General features: G+C 39.5%; 1 long non-coding RNA gene and 1 pseudogene across 3 annotated transcripts in view; both read right to left on the bottom strand.

The window, feature by feature from the left end:
• Window positions 1-3,678: 3,678 nt before the first annotated feature.
• LOC118607791 overlaps window positions 3,679-20,145 on the bottom strand; it is a 221,594-nt gene continuing 205,127 nt past the window's right edge. Inside the window, exons 5-7 of one of the 3 annotated variants that reach the window (XR_004952827.1) lie at window positions 12,272-12,361; window positions 7,876-8,042; window positions 3,679-4,486 (exon numbers count right to left, since the gene is read on the bottom strand). This is a non-coding gene — a long non-coding RNA (uncharacterized LOC118607791). Of the gene's footprint in view, window positions 8,043-12,271; window positions 12,362-20,145 lie in introns of all 3 variants that reach the window. The other 2 variants (XR_004952825.1, XR_004952826.1) reach the window with 2 other exon arrangements.
• LOC118608093 lies at window positions 12,602-12,720 on the bottom strand (annotated as a pseudogene).

Below are 20,145 nucleotides of genomic sequence, written 5' to 3'. Positions count from 1 at the left end.
ATGCTAATCTTCTATTTAATGGAGTATTTTAGATTTTTGGTACAAAGACTCTGATGATAAACATTAGGATCTTCAGACATATGTGGAATGAGAGAGAAGTTGTAGTGTCTTATCATACCACTTATCTCCCCTAAGATGCCAGCCCCTGGTTCTGACAAAGTTTCAGAGCAAATGTCCTTTACTTGGTCATCATAGAAGCAAGTGGTTGGCTTCCTCCAAAGAGAATTTGGTTAAAGAGCAATTCTGACCTATTCTTATGAAAGGAAATCCCAGCCCTCACTGAAAAAAATATACAACCTGGTTTTATTGGTTCCCAGCCCCCAGTTCTTCATGGAACACAGCCCCTAAGTTTTGCTTTCCCCAGAATTGGGGTGGAATTGAAAGAAGCCCAGCCAAAACAGGTGAGGTGCATCGAAGAATCCATGATCGTTGATGTCTCTTAAATCAGTGGTCCCCAACCATTTTGGCACAAGAAACCGCTGCTCCTGTGAGAATCGAATGCCTGATGATCTGAGGTGGGGCTGAGGTGGTGATGCTAGCGCTGGGGAGTGGGTGCAAACACAGATGAAGCTTCGTTTGCTTGCCTGCTGCTCACCTCTTGCAGTGTTGCCTGGTTCTTAACTGGCCACAGACCGGTACCAGTCCGTGGCCCAGGAGTTGGGGACCCCTGTCTTAAATCTTAAGTTCTCAAACTTTAGGTGTATGATGAAACTCACCTGGGGAAACTGGTTAAAAATGCAAATTCCCAAGTCATAAGCTAAAAGTTGCTGATGCTACAGAACAGCAACAGGACCTGGCAATTTGTTTTTTTTTTCAAGTACCCCAGTTGATTCTCATGGGCCTTTGAGAAACTCTAAAGACCTAACAAGTACCCAAATGTGCATGATACTGTAGCAGGCAACGTGCGGAACAAATTCATTCAAAAGCTGATACTTGCATCTTCCCCAATGTATAACAAAGTTAAAACATCTGGTTGATTTGATGAAAAAGATCAAATCAGCTGGTTGACAGCATTGCTTGGTAACTTTACTTAAATGAGGGAAGTAGGGAAATTCTCCATGCCGTGAGTCCACCATCAATGAATGCCAGCTCAACAACGATAACAAGGACAATGACAATAGACTGCTCAAAGACAAGGTCTGCCCCAAATCCCACTGTGATTCCTTTTTTAACCTGGGCACTATTGCTTTCAGTATTAGGTAAAGTTTAAGTTTCCTTCCAGGTCTCAAAAACTATAATTTTACTTTCAGGTCTTTAGACAAGTGCGTGTTGCTGTGTACTGGGAACCTTGACACTAAGGAGAAACAGCAGAGAGGTGAAGTCTCGGTATCTGAAAGGAAGAATGGGGAGGAGCGGAAGGGATAGAAGGGCGAAAAAGGGTACCCTTGGCACAAAGCTGTTAACTCTTTAAAACAAACAAACAAACAAACAAAAAACAGAAAACCACACACACACTGCACAAGTGCAGACACATGCACAAACCCTCATTATTTTTCAGCTACCACCTATCTAGATCAGCTGCTCTCAAGCCCTGCATTGCCGACATGAGTCAGAAAAGTAAACTCTCTAATCTAGGCAAGATTAGGAGTTCTGCTTTGTATTACGTTGGCTTCCAACTATGATTTCACTGCAGCAAAAATGACAGAGGATGAGAAAACACCCCACCCTACAACACAGAGTGCTGTTTAATATAGGAGATGTGCTCCATCTACTGGTACAGACGACAACCACAGATAGAGAGGCAAATACCATAACACAGAATTAAGGCACATATTTTAAATTGTATCCTGGTTGTTTAGATTAAAAACAACCACTTTTTAAGTGAGAAAGAAGGAACCAAGAAAGGAAACCATGAAATTTACAAAGATAGAAGCTGGGAGGAAAAAAAGAGAAACAGATTGGACAGAGACACAACAGGAGAAACAGCATAAAAAATAGGGAAGAAAGTGCTAAAATGGCGAAACAGTAAGAAACACGCTATTTAGTCATCATTTCAACACAGAGGATTCAGTAAAGCCCCCATACAATCTGGAAATAACATATACTATGTGCCATGTTTCAGATCCTTCATTTAAATAATCTTTATAAGGACATATTTTATCCCTATAAAATATCCCTATCCACATTGACACAATCAGCTTTGATAAGGCTAAGGCTTAATATAGAATCATAATACATGTTGTCATTGTCTGAGGACATACAGACAATAGTGCTGACGCCGGAAGTTCACAGCAATTTGGAAAAGACTGGAGGGGTTGAGGCATGACCAGCCCTTCTGTGCTTCTTGTGCATATAGTTGGTCTCTAATGACAACAGCTGCTGCCTACTAGGCCTGTCACCATATCCAGTCATGATTCTTAGACTTCTGAAGAATCTGATACCTTTTTTTCCTCCAACAGAGCCATGTGCTTTCTGAGGTGCTGAGGAATATTTGACCATCACTTCTCATTTATAGGCATTGACAGCACTAGTCTGCAAAGCATTCTAGAAACAATTTTTCCTCTTTTCATAGATTTGCCTTATCAATGGATCCTCTGCTTCTCAAGATGAAGAGAGAACAAAAATAACACTTACTGAGCATTTACTAAGTATGAGGCTCAGTGCTTCATGGGTTATTCATTTCATCTTCATACCAGCCCTGTGGGTATCTTTCTTATTACCACTATTTTACAGATGTCAAGACAAAGGCTCAGAGAAGTTAAATAATTGTGTCAATGCTATTAATTTATGGATCTTGGAACTGACCAAAGGAATCATAGTATGTGAGTTTTCTGTTACAGCATGAAAATGTACAATGCTGGGAAGACACAGTATCATGATATAAGCCAATATTTCTGACCATGAGAAGCTGCATCAGGGCTCCTGGGCTTGCCTGTTAGAAATGCAGACCCTGGATCCTCAGCAGACTTGAATGAATCAGAACCTCTGGAGCTCTAGAGTGAAGCCCTAGAATCTGAATTTTAACAAGTGCCAGGAGATGACTCCAATTCCTATTAAATTTGGGAACCACCTGATACGAGAAGCAAACAGATACCAAGGGCATGCTTTTAAAGCTAATGGTTTCTCTACTTTTTATAGCTCAGGATGCTATGTTGTGGCCCAAGAATGCTATTGTTTGTTAACTGGTTAAGCTACTTAGATCATCTGAGCCAATTTTCTCATCTGTAAAATGAGAATCATAGTTTTTGTCTCACATGGTTGTAGTGAGGAGTAATGTATTTTTCAATGAATTCTGTAACTTCTAAATGACTCTGTGGTAGGTTGTAAAAATGGACAAAAGTTCTCCTCCAGCCACTACATTCATACCCTTGTAATATTGATGTTGCTAGTCTTCCCATCAAGACGTGAGGTACTTTCCTTCATTCTTTGAATCTGGGCCATGTGATTTGCTTTGGTCAATGGGACAATAGCCAACGTGACCCAGGCAGAGAGCATATTAAAGTTTACCCTGCTGGCATACGTAGGATCTTGAGGTCACTATGTGCTTGAATCTCAACTAACCTTCTGGAAGATCAGACACCACATGAAGAAGAACCAGTCAGCCAGCCTCCAGATAACTATAGACTCATGAAGGAAACCAGAAGAAATCAGTAGAGCCAGCCTAGACCAGAACTGCTCAGGCAGCCCACCAAGTTGTGAGCTAAATAAATGACTACTAAAGCCACCAAGTTTTAGAAAAGTTTATTATGCAGCAAAAGCTAACTAATACAGGTTCTATGCTTATGCAATTAGTTAGATTGTTTAGTGTTTTGAGCATGGCTGCTGTGGTTTTCTAAGATGCTGCCCAGAAAGGCAGACCCATAGTCGAGCAGGCATTATTATACAAATTTTTAGTCAAGCTCTTTTGTACCATGGATACACTGCCCACCAGAAATTGTTTTACAGTCTTTCCTGACCAAAGCACACTCTGAAGCGGCAAGGGACTGAGATGAAAGAACCCCTCCCGATTTCTCTACCTCTCATTGTTTCCAGAAAGGCAGTTCAGCAGCCTTGTGCAGAAGGATATATAACCTAACCTTCTCCAAGATGATTGTCAATAATAATCTCCTGACTCCACAAATGCATGCCTAATCTGCTGCATACCTTCCCATGTACACTCTTTCAACATCCTGCTGCTGGCACCAAGATAAATGGCTTCATCAAAGGAAGCCATGGAGGCTTGTGACCTGTTGAAGCAGAAAAACTTCCTGGGGGATCAGAAACATCCTAATGTCCAAATCAAGCATCCTAACTGCCATATGAAGCATTACTGTGCAGAATGCATTTAAAAACCTGTAACAGTGAACAGGGCAGGATTGTTACCCGGGCTCACTCCAGGAGTCTTTATACTATGATTAAATTCCTTTGATAGGCATTTTCAGAGTGTGTTGTCCCTCTTGCTAAACATATTTGGCAAAAGAAGACTTGTCATCTTGAAACATTATCTGAGGATCCTCATTCAGTGAAACAAGGTGCAAGGGTTTCTATCAAATCCATTTTCTGCAACCTGAAAAGTAAGTATAAAACCAATAATTTTTTAAACCTTCCTTTTCTTCCCACAAAAGATTTAGAAATCGTGCAGTGAATGAATACAACCATTTTACTATTCATTTGACATACAGCAAATTGCAACTTGCTCTGGGAGTAAGTTACTATTTGCAAGGCTGATATACTGTATTCAGATCACATACTCATTCTGCACCCCATCTGCACACACATTTTATTAAATGGTTCTAGTGCTATTGTGGGTTGAGGATGAACCTATAACCCATTTCCTTAAATCTATCTCCAAGCTATAATGAATCAAGGGGGCATCTCAGAATGCTATTGGTTAACCCAAAATAAGTCTCAGGCTCCTTCTGCTTATTATACACAGGGTCAAATATGTTCATTTGTATTGAAGAATTTCAAATGTTTTATTTTTAAAGCCTAACAGATTTTCTGGATATAATTTGGAATTTTAAGCTTCATTCAAGAAATCAAAATTAGTCCATATAAATGATCACCATTAAGTCAATTAATATTAATTCTGGAACCAGGATATTACTGAAAATTTTCTAATACTAGATCAACTACCATCGAACTATAGTAAGTTAATGATAAGCTTTTATTTGTCCAATAGATGATAAAAAATTAGATGAGGTTTTGTTAGAAATATTTAGGTGCTGGATACTTCCCTCGGATGACAGTGGTCCAGGCACCAAATGATGGAGGAACTGGATAACCAATAGAGAATAAAGAAAAAATGAACCATCACGTGAACAAAACCAGAGAGAGAGATGGAGCCATGAAGATGATGATTGAAGCCATGAGCATGGATGATCTCTCCCCAAGACATTTATAGAATAACAATAAAAAATTGCCAAGGGTAGAACATTATTAAAAGTAGAGGCTGAGCAGGACTGGGAAGGAGTGACCAGAAAGATAGGAGGAAAAGCAGGAGTAGTTTATATCACCAAACTGAAGGAAAAGGGTCTTTCGATACAAAGAGGATGACAAGAGAGCAAGGAAGAAATGAGGGGAAGAGACTACTGGATTTAACAATAAGAAAATTTATTGATGACTTTGGCCAGAGCAGTTTTCATGGTGTGGTGAGGACAGAAGCAAGATTTTAGTGAGTCAAAGAGTCCATGGTAGGTAGGAAATGAAGACAGGAAGTGTGAACAATCCTCTTAAGAAGTTTAGCCTTGAAGCATGGAAGGGAAGGGAAAAAGAGAAGTGCCTGGGGCAGATGGGAGAGGTGGGAGAGAACATGGGATAAGGAAGGCTTAGGAGTAGAAGGGTTAAGTGTTTTTAAATGTTGTTAGGAAGGAGGGACACCTCTTCCATTCTTAGAGGAAGGAATGAGAGAGAAGGGTACAGTTGCAAAGATATTTATAGATCTGGTGAGCAGAAATTTTGTGTGCTCCCACTTGATGACTTTTTTCTTTTTTTTCTCAGGGAAGTAGGAACCAAGGTGCCTTTGCAGAGACTGAAAAGGCGAGGGAGAAACCAGAGGTAAGATGAGCATGGAGAAGATTTGAAATAGTCGCTGTGGCAACTGAGAAGTATGGAGTCGACTGTGGAAACCGAGAGATTTCTAGGTACCATGAAGAGTGACCTCAGGTGGAGTTACTGTCATGGATTTATGGTTGCACCAGTGGTATGATTTTTTCCAGCAGTGATCAGCTGTCTAGATGTAAGCAAAAAGTAGAAGTTGGGTCCATCCAAGAATGGGGTTTTGGCACATAGATTTTATGGAAGGGATGGAACAAAGATGTTAAAAATACTGGCTAGAGAGATTAGAGTGCTGAACCACAAAGTATAAGCTGGACAGAAAAAGGAAGGTAGAAGGGAGCTGATATTATGTAGGGAGAAATAAGTGGGTCAGGTGAGGAGAGCTCTTTGAGGTAAACAAACAGGTACGGTGGGAGCTACTGAGTGAAGGGGAGACATTTAGGAGACTGTCATCAGTGGACTGTGTGAACATAAGATGTCAGAGGTGGTGCATTTCTAAGAATGACAAGGTCCAGAACAAGGCCACGGAGTGAGTAAATGGAGGTGAGTGTAGGTGAAGGTCACAGAAGAGAAGGCACATAACTTGAAAGGATAGGAGTGCTTCACTACCTGGGTGGTGAAGTTCGTAAGATAATGGCAGCCCTGCAATGGAGAAGAAACAATGGGCAGTCACTGAATGAAGGAGAGTGACCAGCAATCTGGAAGCTGACAGAGATGAAGAGATTTAGAGGGTGGCATAGTGAAATCCTGTGAGTCTCAAATGCCCAGAGGGTGGAGAATGGGGTAGAAGAAACATGAAGAGCCAAGTGAGGACCTGCTACACCTCCTGGCGACCCCTACGAGTGAGAAACAGAGTCATGGAGGCTTTGGCTGGCTACAAAGTTTGTAAAGGAATTACCCCAGCTTTCTTTTGATGGCTGGGAAGAAGTATTGGGGCCAGCTCCCCTGACATCTAGCCATCCCACAGACAAGCTCCAAGGTTACACGTGAATAGTATTTAGTTTGAAGCTCATGAAATGGCTACTATTTACTCTTTTTGTCCCACAAAAAGTGACAATGTCAGATGCTTTGACCTCAAAGTCTCTGCATACTAAGGGAATGATTTTTTAGCAGTGGCCTGGGATTAATGGGCTATGACTTTCTGTTAATTTAAGATCACAATAGATGGAGCTACAAGTGGAGGTGGTAACTCCAGTCTCTTAAGTGACCATAGCAGGGAGCACTCATCTTCAGCATCATACCGGGTCCTGGTATCCCGGATACTTAGCAGCAGAAGTGCTTGAGAGGAATGGCCACTTCCCAAGGAGAAACATCAAGCTGGAGCCCAGAGGTGAGAGAATGATCCAGTTAGAGATGTGGGACCAAAATGAGCTGTGTGGGATTTGAGGACAGAGGCGGGAAATGAATGTGTGGGTGCAGGTCTGAGTGGGAGCAAAGAAACGGAAGGTGATAGGAGGCCACGGGGAATGAGATGAGAAGACAGAAAGCAAAGGAGAAATAAAGGTAAAACCTCAGCAAGTGCCTCATATCAGAAACAGCATCTTCTTTTCCCTAAGAAAGGAAGTGCCGCCTCCCCCCAAAACCAATTATAGTGGCAAGAGAGGGAAGGCATGGCACACAATGAGGAGAGAAAAATGACTGTAAAGCACTTTGCAAAAATAAAGAGTTATATAAAGTCTCAATAATAATAAATCACCTGGCCTGAGGTATGAACGCCTTAAAATAACCTGAAAAATCAAAACGCAAAGAAGCAGAAGGCATCGATGAGCTTCCAGGTTTGCATGCTTGCTTTAAATTCCTCCCCCTCAACATTTCCAGCCAGGTTCTTTAAGGGCAGACCTCAATCAAGTTCTCAGATGAAAATAGGTCTAGCCCCTGTTTAAACCTGCCACTACTCACTGCGGTCCCCCCCACCAGGTCCCTCAGAGGAGGGCACAGACGCTGGGGAATCTTGTTGCTGAATCTGGCATCTGCCTTCTTGAATACTGATGCATCTGTTTGTGAAGGTTTTCTTTTCTTTCTTTTGTTCTATAAAAAGGGAGAGATTGAAAAAATAATCTTCGTTCCTGGAAAAAAAAAAAAAAGAAAAGAAAAATAGGTCTTTCTGAATTCTCGGTACTAGAGCTCTGTTCTTTATATATCTACTTGTTCCATTGTTAAATAAACCTACATATTTAAGGCTGACACATTCTCTTAACTAATGCCTTGTCAGGCCCATGTGTCTGGCTAAAAATGGACCTTGATGACTGCTGTTTTCATTTTTTTTTCTAAGAAATAATTTCATTATTTTTATCCTGTTTTTCTCTACCACCACTCACAAGAAAATGGTTATATTTTCACAGAAACCATTTTTAAATAACTTGAATGCTCGAGCATGTACAAGACAGAAAATTTTCTTTAAAAATACACACAAACTCACTTCCCTGTGAAAATTAGCTTTAAATTTGGTGTAAATGCACTCCTGCAGTAAAACTGTTTCCTGCTCGACCTCTTACAATATTATGTGTATCCCTACATCATACTTTGTGCAGACCTGAATATCCCCCAGAAAAAAAATGATAATTTAATAAAAGAGGGTGATATGAATCACCCGGGGACAATTTGAATTATTAGCTGTAGATAATTCATTATGCACATATTTCTAGCAAGATCCTTAAATCAGCAGGGCTTCTTAATCAGAGACTTTCAAATTTGGTCTGTAATAACTGGAGACTTGACCCATAAATCAGCAAATAGATCAGTGGGCTCACCACATGCTTCACATTTCTTCTTGGGAGAAAAAGACACTTAATTATCCTGAGGTCACAGAAGAAGGTAAAAATGGACATGAAAAGATGTTTGGGTTTTATAGCAAAGTATAACTAATTTCAGCATTGTCTTAAAAGTGAGCTCATAAAAAGAAGACAATGAAAACATCTGAAATCTAGTTAGGTGTTATATACAGAGAAAAAATGTTTCAAACGTTTACGGGAATAATTTTATCAACCAACCCTGCCTCCCATCTCTAATAAGACAATTGTCCTAAACTTGAACTTTTTCTTTTCACATTACCAGTTTTGCAAATTAAATTTCTAATATGGAAGATGGGTAATGAGGCTGACTATAAGAACAAAAATATCTTGTCACAGACTTGGAACATAGGACTTGCTGTTTTAATCAACATAAGTAATGTTAATAAAAGAATCAAGTTTATCTTCTATTTCTCATATTTTTCCTTCCCCCCTACTTCACTAGAACCTCTTAGTTGTTACACTGCCTTCTTCCTACTCTTATTCTTCTACCTTCCATGGTAAAAAGCTGCACTCCGTTAAGGACCCAATATTGATCTCAGAGTGCAGTGTGAAGCTAGCAAGAAATTCTGTAGGATAGAACCCCAGAAGGCTTGGGTTCATATCCTAATGCTCACGAGCATTGTGTAATAGATGCCATTGGTGCGATGCCCAGATACCCTTCCCCTGGTTAATGTGCTCGTTTCCTAGCTACTGGAAGCGGAGGCAGCTAACAGCTCACAGCTGTCCTCTTCTCCAGAAAATTGCTTTCAGACAAATGGGAACCCCTTCTTCCAGGAGATTAAGACCCCCTCCCCTCCCAGGGGCAGTCGTTAGACAAATAAGGGTATAAAAAAAAACAATCATCTCAAGGGGGGACTGATTCTGTGGTGCTGTTTGTGCCCCAGGGTTTCCCTGGAATCAGGCTGAAATCAGCTACTAGTCTAGACCACATTCTTGTTGAAGGCTCTTCTGTCCCTTCTCCTAAGGGGACTTGCTCAATAAGCCCTTGAACAAGAATCTCTGCTTCCAGCTCTGCTTCTCAGGAGCCCAATCTAACACACGCTGAGGCCCTGGACACTCATTTAACATGTCTATTAGCAGTCCCCTCACATACAAAACAAAGATAATGCTGCACATCTCACAGGACTGTTGTACAGGTTAAATGAGAAAAGTTGTACAAAAACCCTTGATCAACTAAAGTGCTATTTGAATTCAAAAGATCATTATGACCTAATATATATGTGAGACAGCGCATGTATTACTTTTCCCATAGATGGAGTAGCGGGGAGTAGCAGGAAGTGTACCTTTTTTTTTTTTTAAGGCAAGGCCACCCTTGGTTGACCTCACAGATTGCAAGGATCTTATCAGCTTACAATCTCTTATTTTTTACTTTAATTTTTTTACACCTACAGCACCTGGTCTTACTAGAGGTCTCTCATCCAAGTACTAATCAGGCCCAACCCTGCTTAGCTTCTGAGGAAGTGTACCGCCTTAATCAAAGAGCTTCTTCACTTGGTTTCTGGCTTTCCTCTTACACCAGGAGTTCTCTGTCACTGGCTCCTACTTCTCTGTCCAGCCTCTTAATGCAGGCAGCACATGCAAACAGGCCGCCTCTTTCAGTCCAAGTGTATGCTGAGGTTTTCCATACACTGAGCACTTCCAGCTCTAAATTTCCAGCTCTGACCCCTCTTAGATCTCCAAACTCACCAGTAAACTCCATGTGTCTATTTGACAGACACCTGACTTAACAGGGCCAAAGCAGTATTCTTGATTCCCTGCCTCCCTCCCAGTTGGCTTCCCATCCACCTTTTTCAATTCAGTAAACAGCATTGTCTTTCAGAGAATCGCTCAAGTCAAAACTCTAGGAATTATCCTTGATTCCTTTTGTTCGTTCACCCTTTACATCCAGTCAATGAGCAAGTTCTTCCAACTCTTCCTTCAATTTCCACTTCTCTTCATTTCCACTACCACTGACATAATCCACATCACCATCACCTGCTACTTGAACCACTGACAACCCACTCTCCCTTAAAACATCAAGACCATGTCAGTGACCTGCTCGAAATCTTCAAATAGCTTCCCACTGTTCCTGGAAGAACTTCTCTGTGTCTGTCTCTGTCTTTGTCACTCTCTCCCACTCCCTCTTCCTTCTCCTCTTATCTCTCACTTTCTCCTTTTTCTTTTCCCTTCCCTCTCTCTTTCCTCTCTCCTTTCCTCCTCCTCCTTCTTCTCTCTTTCTCTCTCTCTCCCCCTCTCTCCTCTTCCTTCCTCTCTCTCTTCTTCTGGTTACTCACACATAAGTACGATTAGCTCAGCCACATTGCTTTCTTTTTGTTCTTTGAAAATGCCAAAATAGTTCTTCCCCTGGAGCTTTTGCATCTGCAGTATCTTCAGCCAGAAATAAATATCCTTCCCTAAACTTCCATGGCTGTCTCCTTTTTGTCATTCAAAGTTTGTTTTAGTCTTCCCAATTGAAAATAGTCACCCAGGTTGGAAAAGATATATGCACCCTTATATTCACTGCAGCATTATTCAAGATATGGAAACAACCTAAGTGCCCATTAATTGATAATTGGATCAAGAAAGGTGATACATATACAAAGGAATATTACTCAGCCATAAAAAAGAATGAAATCTTGCCATCTGCGACAATATGGATGGACCTAGAGAGTATTATGCCAAGTGAAATAAGTAAGACAGAGAAAAATAAATACCATATGATCTCACTTATATGTGGAATCTAAAGAACAAAATAAATAAACAAACAGAACAGAAACAGACTCATAGATAGAGAGAACAAATCGGTGATTGCCAGATGGGGGTAGGAGAGTCTGGGTGAAAAAGGCAATGAGATTAATAAGTACAAATTGGACAAAATAGTCATAGGGATGTGGAGTACAGCATAGGGAATATAGTCAATAATGTTGTAATAACAATGTATAGTGTCGGGTGGGTACTAGACGAATTGGAGGATCGCTTTGTAAATTATGTAAATGTCTAACCACTATTGTAACTACACATGAATTTCATTTCATTTCTTTAATATAGTTTTTTTTTAATTCAAGCTGGTTTTGCCCAGATAATAGCATTGTGACTTGCTTGCTTTTTCTACCCTTCCTCCCTGTATGTCTCCTCCTTTGATCATTAAGCCTTAAAACATAAGATTTATCAAAACCCAGGTCTGTAATCACAGGGACAATAAGTTTCAGTTACACTAAGGATAACTTCCTAGCCTTAGATGTGTTTCAGCCCTAGGCCCATCAAGACAGAACAAGAACCCTACCGGCCACAAGACTAGGCCACCGGACCAGCCCATGGCCATGGGACCAGATGGGATGGTGCCTGGCTGACTCCAGAACCCAACACAATGACCAATTACCCCGACTCTCTTAGTTTCCACGATGACTGATTTCCCCTATACAATCTATACACCCAAAACAGCAGGGCCAGGTTTTTGAGAAGTGAGCCAGGTTTTGGCTCACTTGAGTCTGTGTGACTTGCAACTCCCCGAAATAAATCCTTACTTTCGTTGCTGCAAGCCTGCCCATATTTCTTCTTTGACTCACACACAAGCAAATGGTTCCTTTTTGTTCCTGTAACACTATACTGTACACCTGAAACGAATACAAAATAATATTGAATGTCAAGTGTAATTGAAAAAATGTAAACATTTAAAAACACACACAAAAATAAAATGCTATCTATCGTTCATTGTGAAAAATAATAATGATAAATAAAATAGTTACTCAGGCTATTCTGTTTTATTTTATTTTTTTAGGTGAGGCAACCCTTGGTTGACCTCACAGATTGCAAGGACCTTGTCAGCTTACAACGCCTTAATTTTTTATTTTTTACATCTACAGCACCTGGTCTTCCTAGGTGGTCTCCCAACCAAGCACTAACCAGGCCCGACCCTGCTTAGTTTCCAAGATCAGACAGGATCGGGCTTGTTCAGGGTGGTATGGCCATAGACAGGCATATTCTGTTTTAGACATTACCCTATTTTAATTTTCTGGAAATCCTTTCTCACTCTTTCTTGTTTATTTATTTGTATATTATCTGTCTTCTCCACCACTCTGATTTTCATGACAACAGGGATCTTGTTTGTTTTGTTCACAGCTATATCTCAAGGACCTAAAACTGCCTGATATATAGTAAGTGATCACTAAACACAGGTTTTTAAATTTTTTTCTATCAAGTTATAACTGACATATAACATTAGTTACAGATGCACATGATTCAAAATTTGTATATACTGTGAAATGATCACCAATAACTATAGTTAACATCCATCACCACATAGTTATAGCTTTTTTCTTCTGAAATGCAGTTTTTAGATGATTAAATTAATGAATTAATGAATAAATAAATAAAGAGAGCACTGAACCAAACAAATCTTGAGTTTCAGCTCAGCTATACCACTTGTTACCTGTGAGACCTCGGGCAAGTTAATTGACCCTTTCCAATGGTGTTTTGGATGGGGCTTGCTAGACTGGTGCTAACATAAAAGAGGCAACTGAGGTTTTAGCCTCTTAGAATGCAGTGAGGATTTGAAACTTCCTTCTTCCCCTGGGTCCTGGTCTCACTCTGCAGTCTTTTGGTAAGAGCTTAACCATGGGGTAAGGTGGTTGTTTGATGCAAGTCTCAGTCTATCAATAACCAATGTTGTGGTTGGACTGGCCCTTGTGGTTATTATGATTGCAAGATGCCTGTCAGCATAACCATCAGGAAACTTTGAAAAAAAATAAAGGTTTATTACTCATAAGACCTAGAAATCAAATAGCACACCTGGGGCCACCACAGTGAGGTTATAGGGATGGAGGAGGAGAGATGGAGGGAGAGGGAGGATAGGAAAAGAGAGGGAGGGAAAGAGGAAAGGGGGAGAAAGAGAGGGAGTGGAGAGAGAGAGAGAAACCCCTAGGGTTTCATGAGCTCATTCTTTATTGAATTCAAAACATAAGAGCAGAAATTTAGAGTGCAGGAAGAGAAAAACAAGTGGCCCAAATTGTCAGTTATTCAAATCAACCAGGGTTCCAAAACAAAGGAGCCTCAGGGTGGATAAGGGGGAGGAGTGGCGACTGCTCATGCTTCCTGGCTCTTTATCTAGTTGTGAGGCTGGCGATGTGTTCATGATGTGTTCATTCGAGATAGTCCTCTTGAAGTGGATGCCTCTTTGAAATGGATGGCTCCACAATCAAAGCTTAAGTCAGGAGCTTGCATTACAAAAAACAAACAAACAAACAAAAACCCGGAAAAAAAAAATTCTCAGGGTTTACACCGCAGTAACTAACTGTTCTTGCCCAGGACTGAGGCTTTCTTGGCACAGGAAGGAGACTTTTAGTGCTGAAACTGGGGTAGCCCTAGTCAAAGTGGGGCAGTTGGTCACCTCCTGTGGGGTGTGATGGAACACTTCCAGCTCCAGGGCTTGGAGCACAAGGAAGAACTTCAGTAGGAAAACAACATCAGAATGGCAAGAGAGGTGAGTCAGGAGCCTGACTGGCCGTGAAACTGAATGGAGAATGTCCATGGACAAGTTTTAATCTTGTGGAGCTTTATTATTATTGTTAGTGTTATTTTACTTTTTAGTTTGGAAAAAATTTCAATCAGAGATAACAGCAAGAAGAGTACAAAAACTTCCATATTTTTTTTACCCAGATTCAATAATTTTTGACATTTTGCCATATTTGCTTTATTATTCTCTCTTTGTCTCATTTCTTCTAGATCATTTGAGAATGCACTACATCTTCTTAAGCCTTTAATATTTAAATGTGTATATCCTAAGAACAAGGGTATTCTTTTACATGGTCATAACCCACTTATAAAATTTAGGAAATTTAACATTAATGCAATACTTTTATTTAATCAGCAGTATATGTTCCAAACAAACCAATTATCCCAATAGCGTCCTTTGTAGTAAAAAAGAAGAAAGCTTCCATTCCTGAATCCAGTTAGAGAAAACCAAGCAACATATTATTCAGAGATACATTCATGTGTGGTTAAGAAACCTATGAAGCAAATGAGCTAATTTTCAATACAAAATTCAGAATACTGGGAGTTCTGGGACAGGATCCCCAGGGAGCTCTTAATGGTAGTGGTAATGTTCTGTTTCTAAAGCTGAGTGGTAGGTCCATGAGTGTCCATTTTCTTATTATTCTTTAATTTGTATGTGCACAATTTACACTCTTATGTGTATAATTTATAGGTATGATGTTCTTGATAATTTTTTTCAAATTAATGGGCATAACCATATACAAATTTTATATGTAACTACTGTACTAATATATAGGAATTATAAAACACATAACAACAAGCATTTTTACAGGATGGGGCAAAATAAAATAAATATCCTTCTAATTTTGTTCATAGTTCCAGAACAGCACACTTCTGTTATTAAATTGTAGAAGCTTGGCTTCATGTTTTGAACACTTAGCTTTTATTTTTATTTGCTTAATTTTAATTTTGCAATTAGAATTGACATTCATTATTATTTTATATTAGTTTCAGGTGTACAGCATAGTGGTTAGACATTTATATAACTTACAAATCGATCCCCCGATTAATCTAGGACTCATCTGGCACTATAAATAATTATTACAATATTACTGACTGTATCCCCTGTGCTGTACTTCACATCCCCATGACTATTTTGTAACTACCACTTTGTACTTTTTAATCCCTTCCCCTTTTTCACCCAGCCCCCCAACCCCCCTACCCTTCTGGCAATCACCAGTTTGTTCTCCCTATCTATGTGTCTGTATTTGTTTTGTGTGTTTATTGTGTTCTTTAGATTCCACATATAAGTGAAATCATATATTATTTGTCTTTCTCTGTCTTACTTATTTTATTCAGCATAATAACCTCTAGGTCCATCCATGTTGTCACAAATAATAAGATTTCATTTTAATGGCTGAGTAATATTTCATTATATATATGTACCACCTCTTCTTTATCCGATCATCTACTGATGGGCACTTAGGCTGTTTCCAAATCTTGGCTATTGCAAATAGTGCTGCAGTGAACATAGAGGTGCCTGTATCTTTTCAAATTTGTGTTTGGGTTTTCTTCAGATAAATACCCAGAAGTGAAATTGCTGTGCCCTAAGGTAGTTCTATTTTTAACTTTTTGAGGAACCTCCAAACTGTTTTCCTTAGAAACTCTTAGCTTTTAATGTCTTGCTAATTATGAAAGCTTCATATTAGCTACTTTCCCAAGACAAACATACACTCAGAGTGATGTATATTAATAATGATAGTGGGTGTGTGTTAGTTAATATTTCAAATAGTCTTTAGCAATTTCTATTTTTTGGATAAATTCTTATTATATTTCATGAGATTGTCATTATTTTTTCCTCATAATATGGCTGTTGAAAACCTAGTTCTAAGTGTAGGAGGAGCTAATAGTTCTTGTATTTACTTGTGTTAGTCTTGCATTGTATAATTAGTATTTTCAGCCATTTGATGATTCTTTGTAAAAACCTCTTGAAGCCCTTATCGGTGTCTCAAGAGTTTATTTAAACTTTTTAATATAATCTGTAAATCTTCTCAATTCAGTTTACAAAAACTATAATTGTTTCTACTATCTACAGCTACATGACTACCCCAAAGTGTTGGAGCTTAAAATAATAATTTATTATTATTATGAAATATTAAAAGTTTGTGAGTCAGGAATTCAGACAAGACACAGTGGAAACAGCTTGTCTCTGCTTCCTGAGGTTCAGGATCTGAGCTGGTATAACTTGATTATCTTAGAATTAAAAGAGTAGTGCCAGCCATGTATCTCTCCCTCTGTACATTCTCTTTATTTGGCTGGTTTGGGCTTCCTCATAGCATGGCTGCCTGAAGTTTCTAAAAGGGCAATGAAGACACTGTTAGTCTTCTTATAAAGCTAGATCCATAACTGGCATTGTGTCACTTCTACCATGTACTATTAATCAAGTAAGTCACTAAGGCCCACCTAGATTCAAGCAGCATAGCAATTAGATTCCACCACTCAGGAGCAGAAAAAAATTTGCTGTCATATTTAGTCTTCCATAGAAATATGCCACCAAAAGGGAGCCATTGTAAACCCTCTTCACTGTAGAACTCCAAATCTTCCCTCAAAAGTGGGGTATGGAGGTCTCATATTGATCCAGTAAAGAAAACAGCGTTGGTTAGTTATTATGTATTAGCAAAGCTTATTTCCTTTCTTTCTTTTTTTTAAATAAAAATAAACACAATTAGAAATTCCTACATCCCTGTGGAAGCACCCGCTTCTTTCTAAGTATAGGCAGGCATTATAGATGCTTGAAAGAGACAATGATCATGTTGAACTGAAAGATGCAAATTGGCGATTTGCTATAGCTCCACAACCCATGCAGCTGGGTTGCAGAAATTTGAACATTTGAAGTAAATGCTCTGAATAGGCTTCCAAATGCCAATCTCTTGTTTTCATCACACAGTGGCCTGGCTTAAATGCTGGCCTGGCTGCTAGGTACAGCTTTAGCAGTCCTGCTACACACTCTGACAGGTGGATGGCTTACTTTGATGGAGCCAGGGGCCTCACAGCTGCTAATAGTAATTATACTTGTCAGCAATGCATTCCCCTCAGGAAATTCCTGCTGCTTCATTAGGGCTAATTGCCAATAGGCAGCACAATTTCCTAGAAGAGGAGGGGACATAAACCCACAGGGAGTTGACGGAACAGCTGTGTGAGCTCAGAGAAGCCAGATGTGGCCATGTGTCATTAAAGTGTAGCTGAGGGCTGCTGAATTCATTCAACCCAGTCCTAGGAACAGAAGAACATAAAGAATTTGGTGAGGTAGGCCAAACTCCTCTCCATCTTCACTCTCCTACCAGCTTCTGTGAAAAAAATATGAATGCACCTTGCTGGACTTCCAACTAAAAAAAAATCCTCTATTCTGAAAATATATTTCTTAACTTGTATAGGACTTGGGTTTCAAATTTTTCTCTATAGCGAGTTTCATTCATTTATCAGACAGTAAATATTTATAAACCTACTATATGTCTGGATCTGTGTCTGCCCTCAGGATATAGTATGGGATGCTCTCTGCCTGATGGGAGCCATATCATATATAGTCTTATTAGTCAAAGCAAAGACTTTGGCTTTTAACATGAAATAAAAACTACTGAAGCAGAGAAATGCCATGATCTTATATTTCAAAGTATCAGTCTATTTCCTATGTTGACAAGAGCAAAGATAGAAGTAAGAACACCTATACGGAGGCTACTGTAATAAATCAGATGAGAGATGACATGGGCTCAGACCAAAGTGACCACAGGAGGTAATAAGAAGTGAGAGGAGTATGTATATATACGCAACATAGAATCAACAGAATTTCCTGAAAGACTGAATGTAGAGTATGAAAGCAAGGAATAGAGGTAGCTCCAAGATTTGGGGCCTAAGTAACTCCCCGAAGGATGGTGTTGCCAAAAACTGAGATGAAAAGAGCCGTGAGTAGTAGAGTGGGAAGAAATCAGAAGTTCAGTTTGGAATGGTAATTTTAAGATATCTATTTGACGTCTCCATTTAGATATCCAATAAACAGTGGGAGGTATGTGTCTGGAGTTGAGAAGAAAGATCTGGACTGTGGATAAATATTGGAGTCATTGATATATAGACAGCATTATAGTATTTAAAAACCAAATGAGTTCCCCAAGGGAATGAGTGTAGATAGAAGAGAGAAAATGATGGAAAACAGAGCTCTGGGGCACTTCGCCACTGATAGAGTAGGGAGAAAGGGAGGTACTGGCAAAAGAGACTGAGAGGAAACAACCAGGGGCTAGGAGGAAACTCAAGAGTGCAAAGTCTTAGAAGCCACATGAAAGAAGTGTGATTAATGTATGAAGGGTACTCAACTCTGTCTCATAATGCTGACAGGTCGAGTAACATGAGAACTGAGAACTGACCATTGGATCGATGTACAGGAAACTCTTAATATTTAAAATTACATTTTTAGCAGTTCTGTCTCAACCTTTAATATATTGATTTAGGAAAAGGTATTTTTTTCCCTTACAGAGTAATCTAGTTTTAGTATTCTTTCTTTTAAGATTTTTAAAAATGATAGATAATGAAAGCAGAAAGTAAAAGACTCTTGTAATTAGGGTGAGGGTTAAGGTATAATAGAGGTGAGAGATGTGTTGCATATATTAATTGAATAAGCAAAACGGCCCACTTGTCCAGTTTCTGATATAAATTTGATCATACCTACTTATAATAGTTAAACTGCTTGCTATAGCCTCTACCTCTTCACAGTTGCAAAAGGTTTCTCATAGCACCTCTATGACACTCCCAGTTTGGGTCAAAACCCTCAAGGTTTTCTTAATCCAAAGTTGAAATACTGCTTCTGGATGAAGTGTATAGTGTAGTGGCTAAGAGACTCTCGAACTGTTCTGCCTGAGGTCAAATCCTAGCTCTACCTCTGTATTAGTCAGCTATCAGTAGGTTATGTTGCCTAACAAACAAATGTGAATTACAACAAATTATATATATATATATATATATATATATATATATATATATATATATATATATATCTCCATCCTTCATTTAACATGGGAGTGGCTATAGGTAAATTGCTCTGACTATGCTCCTGACTCTGGGTCATGGTAGGGCCTGCTCCTTGTATCTTCTTGACTGAACAAGCAATCGTGATCTGAGAAATGCCTGTTCTAGTGGAAGACAAAAGAGACTAAGCCATACTATGCCAACACCCTTAAATATCTGCTTGGATGTCACATTAATTCATATCCCTTTGGCTAACATAAGTCAGATGGTATGGTTCCTACCATCAATTCCCCCTTTTCCAGTATGTATATACTACTCCACCCATCAAAAAGTGGGGCCTATTTCCAGTCCTCTTGAATCTGGACTGGCCTTGTGAACTTGCCTTTATCAGCAGAATATAGCAAGAAGTGTCTCTTTAGGACTTTCAAGCCCAGGTCTTAAAAAGACTGGAAGCTTCCATTTCCTTTGTCTTAGAACCCAGCTGGCATGCTGGAAGAAATTCCAGACTGGACTACAGAATGAACAGAATCCATGTAAAGGGAGTCCTGTAGGATGAAAGGCCATCTCAGACAGTCCAGCCTCAGGTAGATTTCAGTTGATGTAAATTGAAGAAGAGACCCCAAGTGAGACCAGCAGGAGAACCTCTGGCTGAGCCCCAGCAAAACCACAGAATTCTGAGAAATAATAAAGTGGTGTCTTAAGCAACAAACTTTGAGGGCGTTAGTTTTGCAACAATTGATATGTGAAGTGCATTGGAGCAGAGAAGTACCCTTCTCCCATGGGTGTGTGTGGAGAGGAAAAGAAATATTTTTGAGCAATAGTACAATTTAGCAGTCTGTTGGTAACACTGTGAACTACTTCAGCTCTCTGTGTCTCTTCTGCTCATCTGTGAATG

This window comes from Rousettus aegyptiacus, unplaced genomic scaffold, assembly GCF_014176215.1.
Source record: "Rousettus aegyptiacus isolate mRouAeg1 unplaced genomic scaffold, mRouAeg1.p scaffold_m13_p_9, whole genome shotgun sequence".
NCBI classification, from domain to species: Eukaryota; Metazoa; Chordata; class Mammalia; order Chiroptera; family Pteropodidae; genus Rousettus; species Rousettus aegyptiacus.
Note: the sequence above shows the minus strand (reverse complement) of the source record. Positions and strands in the feature narration are given on the sequence as shown.